We start from the raw sequence: 6000 nt of genomic DNA, 5'->3' as shown, positions 1-6000 counted from the left end.
CAAAAGAGTTGGACACAACTGAGTTACAGAACTGAACTGAATAATTATAAGTACTTCTTGTCTGCCCTCTAGTGGGAATGGTGAAGAAGTGAAGCTCAGAACAATGTACATCTTTCCTGCTGGAAAAAAGTGGTCCTTCTTTTCCCTAACTCACTGGACTTCACATTACTCAGATTGTAATCAATCCTACACACCACCAAATGTGTAAAAGAGATAAACAACAAGGATTTAGATAAGCACAGGGAACTATATTCAATATCTTGTACAGCCAATAATGGAAAAGAATCTGAAAAAAATATATGTATATATTTATAACTGACCGATCCCTGGGTCAGGAAGATCCTCTGGAGTAGGAGATGGCAATCTGCTCCATGTTTTCATGGACAGAGGAGTCTGGCAGGCTATAGTTCTGGCTGAGAAACCAAGCATGTAACTGAATCACTTTGCTGTATGTCTGAGACTAACTCAATACTGTAAATCACCAATACTTTGGTAAAAAAAAAATAATAGTGGGATGAATGATTCTGACTCGGCCAAAGTCCTGCATCTTGATGGCATCAGTAGTAATCAAATCAAAGATGAGCTCATGGACTGACATAGTCCAATCAGAGTGGACCCCAGAATGTTTTCTGGAAATGCTAGGATAAAGATGCTCACTATCTTTCACTGAATTTCAGCATAGAGAGATGCTACTCCAGGAGCTGATGACATCATCTTTCAAGCCTAAAAAGGGAACTGCCAAGAATGGAGACAACGTCAAGGCAACACAGCTGAGAAATGTAAAGAGAAAACTAAATTTTGGAAACATGGTTTGGGCCCTGAGTCAAGTCATATCTGAAGCTGATGTCTTTGAATTGCTTGATTTACAAGAGCCAATAAATACTTTTCCATGCTTAAGCCAAAAAAGAAAAACAAAATTGTGATCTATCCAAAGTTAGTAGTTTATCCTCATGTTATATATGAATTTGATACGTAGAATGGTGCTTCTCAAACCAAATGTGGTGAAGGGCCAGTTTTTATATTTTCTTGATGTGTTGAGAATCATTCCATTTGTAAAATTCAATAAAAATGAACTGCTAAATAAATCACATTAAAAACCAAAGACATACAAAATAACAACCTAATTGTTGTTATTGGTTTCAATAGACAATATTATATTTCAATAAACATAACCAGAACAAACATAACATAGGGAAAAAGTAAAATAATTGCAAAATCTGTGTGTGTTGTTCATTGAATGTACATGTTATAAGTGATGAATAGAGAAGACTGCTTTTATACTAATAATATTTTTGTCATTCTTCAGTCATAACTAAACAAAAATTATAAGTAAAATATAATGTTATTTTACTTACAAAATTATAAGTAAAACATAAATGAATATTATTCATATCAATATTGTTTTTAGTGGACAAATATGCTTATAAGGGCTTGTTAAGTCTAGCTAAGCAGGCAGAATGGAATATAATGCTACTCACAAGATATAATGACTGTTGAAACTGTTTTTATGTTTCATTTTAATGAAAGCTCTAGTGGAGAAACCAGTGTTACAGAGGTTTGTTAACAGGGATAGAAGAAGAAATTTTAAAGCCATTCCAGGAAGCTCAAGATTTTCATCTTTCACTTTTACCCAAAATAAAGCAAGTGATTCTGATGTTCAAAATCTGCAATCCATTGGCATTTCCACCAATTTATTCTTTAAGTTTATAAAGTTGAAAAGTTACCTTTCAAGGAAAGCAATGGTTTCTGGACCTGTAAATTTCCCATGCATGGATCTTCTTTTGATGGATATAAAATGTAAACAATTCTGTCAAATCTGTAAGGCATTTGGCCATAACGCTTCCCAGATCACCTACTTTACTGATAATTTTGTTAAATTAAGGAGCATGTTATATACTCTATGGAAACCCTCTTTTTCCAAGATTCTTGCTTTCACTTTTGCTCTTTGATCCTATCTGCCATTTTAATCATATCACAGTCTTTCCTTGCTTAGAAGTAGCAAGATCATAAAAAATGCTCAAAATATCACAAATAAACAACTCTGTCATCCAAACCACATTTTTAAAAGGTGGAGACCTTATAAAAGTGTTTTTCACTTTCTAGGAACACTGCAAATGTGTTTCACATGTAGACATTGCTAACAGAACGTTCCACTTCAGTTACCGCTTCAGTCAGCGTGGGATCTCATGCCTCCTACCATATGCAACAATAGGTGTTTCCATGTTATCACATAATAGAGAGAAAAATCTCAAACCTAATACAGTGGTTTTTGCATAATTTGCAATTTTTTTACTGAGTAACTTAACACCCTTTAGTTCAGCTAAAAGTTTTTCAGTGCAAAGATATCTCGATGAAGGAAGCTGTATGTTGATTTATACACTCATGTAAGCTCTTTAATTTGGATAATGACTTCAGAATGTTTTTCTGTCAACGCAGCTGCACCATTAGAACATATTCCTATACTAAATGTAAACCACATTCCTTAAGAGTGTAATCCTTCATAGTTTTATGCAATTCAGATTTAGTCGTGTGTGTCATCAATGAAGCTGAAAAAAATTCTTCCTCGTATCTCTACTGTGTTCAAATTGCATATGCATGCGTGCTAAGTTGCTTCAGTTGTGTCTGACTCTTTGTGACCTATGGACTGTAGCCCACCAGGCTCCTCTGTCTATGGGATCCTCCAGGCAAGAGTACTGGAGTGGATTGCCATGCCTTCCTCCAGGAGATTTTCACCTAGGGATTAAACCCTAGTCTTCTGCACTGGCAGGCATATTCTTTACCACTACCGCCACCTGGGAAGCCCCAAATTGCATATACATATTTCAAATTACGGAGAAGGCAGCGGCACCCCACTCCAGTACTCTTGCCTGGAAAATCCCATGGATGGAGGAGCCTGGTGGGCTGCAGTCCATGGGGTCGCTAAGAGTCGGACACGACTCAGTGACTTCACTTTCACTTTTCACTTTTATGCACTGGAGAAGGAAATGGCAACCCACTCCAGTGTTCTTGCCTGGAGAATCCCAGGGACGGGGGGCCTGGTGGGCTGCCGTCTATTGCATGTTAGCAGTATGTGTGCATTCAACAATTTGAAATGAAGAAAAAACAAAAATACCTTGCTACCTGTATTTTTTTGTGTGAGTTAATCTGTCACCGTCTTGAGCTAGTTGCTGAATTCGTCCAACTATGAAAAATGATATTTGAAATACCTACTTAGACATGATTTACCCATAATTTCTAAGATTCTTGAGAGTTTTGCACTATTTTTTAAATCTTAGCATCCCTACTTTATTAGGCACAAGGGACAATGCTTATATGGGACATTTTCAACCTCCATGTCTATCAATTTTTTAAAATTCAATAATCTTTCTGAGTGCTCTTTAAATTTTGAACTTATTCTTCTATCTTCTTTGTAAATGCTACCTAAATTTGATGTTTATTTATTTATACAATTTTTACAGGCTACACTTCACTTCTATTACTACAAAACACTAGCTACATTCCCCATATTGTACAATATATCTTGCAGCCTATTTTACACACTGTACCTTCTACTACCCCACCTTCATATTGCCCTTTCCTCATTTCCTCGACAGCAAACTCTAGTTTGTCCTCTTCATCTGAGTGAGTCTGTTTCATTTTTGTTGCATTCACTAGTTTGTTGTAGTTTTTAGGTCTCACACATAAGTTACACATTGTCTTTGTCTGTCTAACGTTTCACTTAGCGTGTTGTGTGTGTCGTGTGTGTGTTTAGTTGTTAAGTCCTGACTCTTCTGAGACGCTATGGACCGTAGCCTGCCGGCTCCTCTGTCCATGGGATTTCCCAGGCAAGCACACTGGAGTGGTTTGCAGTTTCCTCCTCCAGGGGATCTTCCCAAACAAACCTACATCTTCTGTACGGGCAGGCAATAACGTCCTCTATGTCCATGCACATTGCAGCATATGGCAAAGTTTCATTCTTTTTTTATGGCTGAGTAGTATTCCATTGTGTATCTGTGTGTACACACATATACATATATATATACACACCACATCTTTAGCTGTTCTTTTATTGTTGGACTCTTAGGTTGCTTATAATGATGCTATGAACAGTGTTGTGCCATGTATTTTTGATTTGGTGTTTTTGGTGGGATTTTTTTTACATACATCTATACAACCAGGAGTGGAGTTTCTGGGTCATACAGTAGTTCCAATTTTAGTATTTTGAGAAACCTTCATACTTTTTCCCACAGTGGCCGCACCAATTTACATTCCTACCAAACAGTGTTGGAGGGTTCTCTTTTCTCTGCATCCTTGCCAACATTTGTTCTTTGTGTTCTTTTTGATGATAGCCATTCTGACAGGTGTGATGTGGTTTTTGATTTGCATTTCCCTGATGATTTAATGATGTTGAGCATCTTTTCATGTCCCTGTTGGCCACCTGTATTTCTTCTTTGGAAAAATGTCAATTCAGTTCTTCTGCTCAGTTTTTAATCAAGTTGTTTGTATCTTGATATTGCATTGCAAGAGCTGTTTACATATGTTGGATAATAATTCCTTATTAGTCATACCATTTGCAAATATTTTCTCCCATTCAGTATGCTTTTTGTTTTGTTGATGGTTTCCTTCCTTGTGCGAAAACTTTAAAGTTTTTTAGGTCCTATTTGTGGTTTTTTTTGCTTTTATTTCCTTTACTTTACGAGACAGATCAAAAAAAGAAAAAAACTTTCCTCAAATCTTCTTCCCAATCTTCCCACCCAATCTGTAACCCCAGGCAACTACTAATCTATTTTATGTGTCTATGAATTTGTCTGTTTTGGACATTTCATATAAATGGAATCATACAATATGTGCTTTTTTGTGACTAGATTCTTTCACTTAGCTTACATTTGAAAGATTCATCCATTTTTTTCCCCTTGGCTACACTGCATGAGTTCCCCGACCAGGGCTTGAACCCAGGCCACAGCAGGGAAAGCCCAGAATCCTAACCACTAGGCCACCAGGGAACTCCTTTGGTATTCTTTTTTTTTTTTTTTCCTTTGGTATTCTTAAGTGTATGTGTCAGTACAATCTTCAGTGTGTATCAGTATTACTTTTTATTGCTGAATCATAAGGAATGATGCTAAAGCTGAAACTCCAGTACTTTGGCCACCTCGTGCGAAGAGTTGACTCATTGGAAAAGACTCTGATGCTGGGAGGGATTGGGGGCAGGAGGAGAAGGGGACGACAGAGGATGAAATGGCTGGATGGCATCACTGACTCGATGGATGTGAGTCTGAGTGAACTCTGGGAGTTGGTGATGGACAGGGAGGCCTGACGTGCTGCGAATCATGGGGTCGCAAAGAGTCGGACACGACTGAGCGACTGAACTGAACTGAACTTTATTGTATGGATTGAGCACATTTTACTCATCTATCAGTTGATGGACATTTAAGTTATTTCTACCTTTTAGCTGTTAAGAATAATGCTGCTACGGACATTCATATACACATTTTTGTGCGGAAGTTTTCATTTCTCTTGCATATATACCTAGAAATGAAACTGTGAGTCATGTGGTAATTCTATATCTAACTTTTCGAGGAACAAAGTGGCTGCACCATTTGACACTCCCAGCAGCAGTAAGACAGTTCCAATTTCTCCATATCCAAGCTAACACCTGTCATTGTCTGTCTTTTTTATTCTAGCTATCCTAGTGCGTATGAAGTGGTAGCTGACTGTGGCTAATGATGGTGAGCATCTTTTCATAAGTTTACTGACCACTTGGGAAAACTTGTATTCAAATCTTTTACCCATTTTTAAATCAAGTTGTCTTTTTGTTGTTATTGCAAGAGTTCTTATATATTTCAGAAACAAGTCCCTTTTCAAACATATCAATAAAATTCACAAATATTTTCTTCTTGTTTTATTTGTTTAGATGCACAAAAGTTTTGTTTTGTTTTGTTTTCCAGCTGTGCTGAGTCTTTGCTGCTGTGCACAGCTTTCATGCTTTTCTCTCCAGCTGCAGAGGGTGGTGGTGTGGGTGGC

The sequence above is a fragment of the Capra hircus genome, chromosome 26, assembly GCF_001704415.2.
Source record: "Capra hircus breed San Clemente chromosome 26, ASM170441v1, whole genome shotgun sequence".
Classification (NCBI taxonomy): Eukaryota; Metazoa; Chordata; class Mammalia; order Artiodactyla; family Bovidae; genus Capra; species Capra hircus.
Note: the sequence above shows the minus strand (reverse complement) of the source record.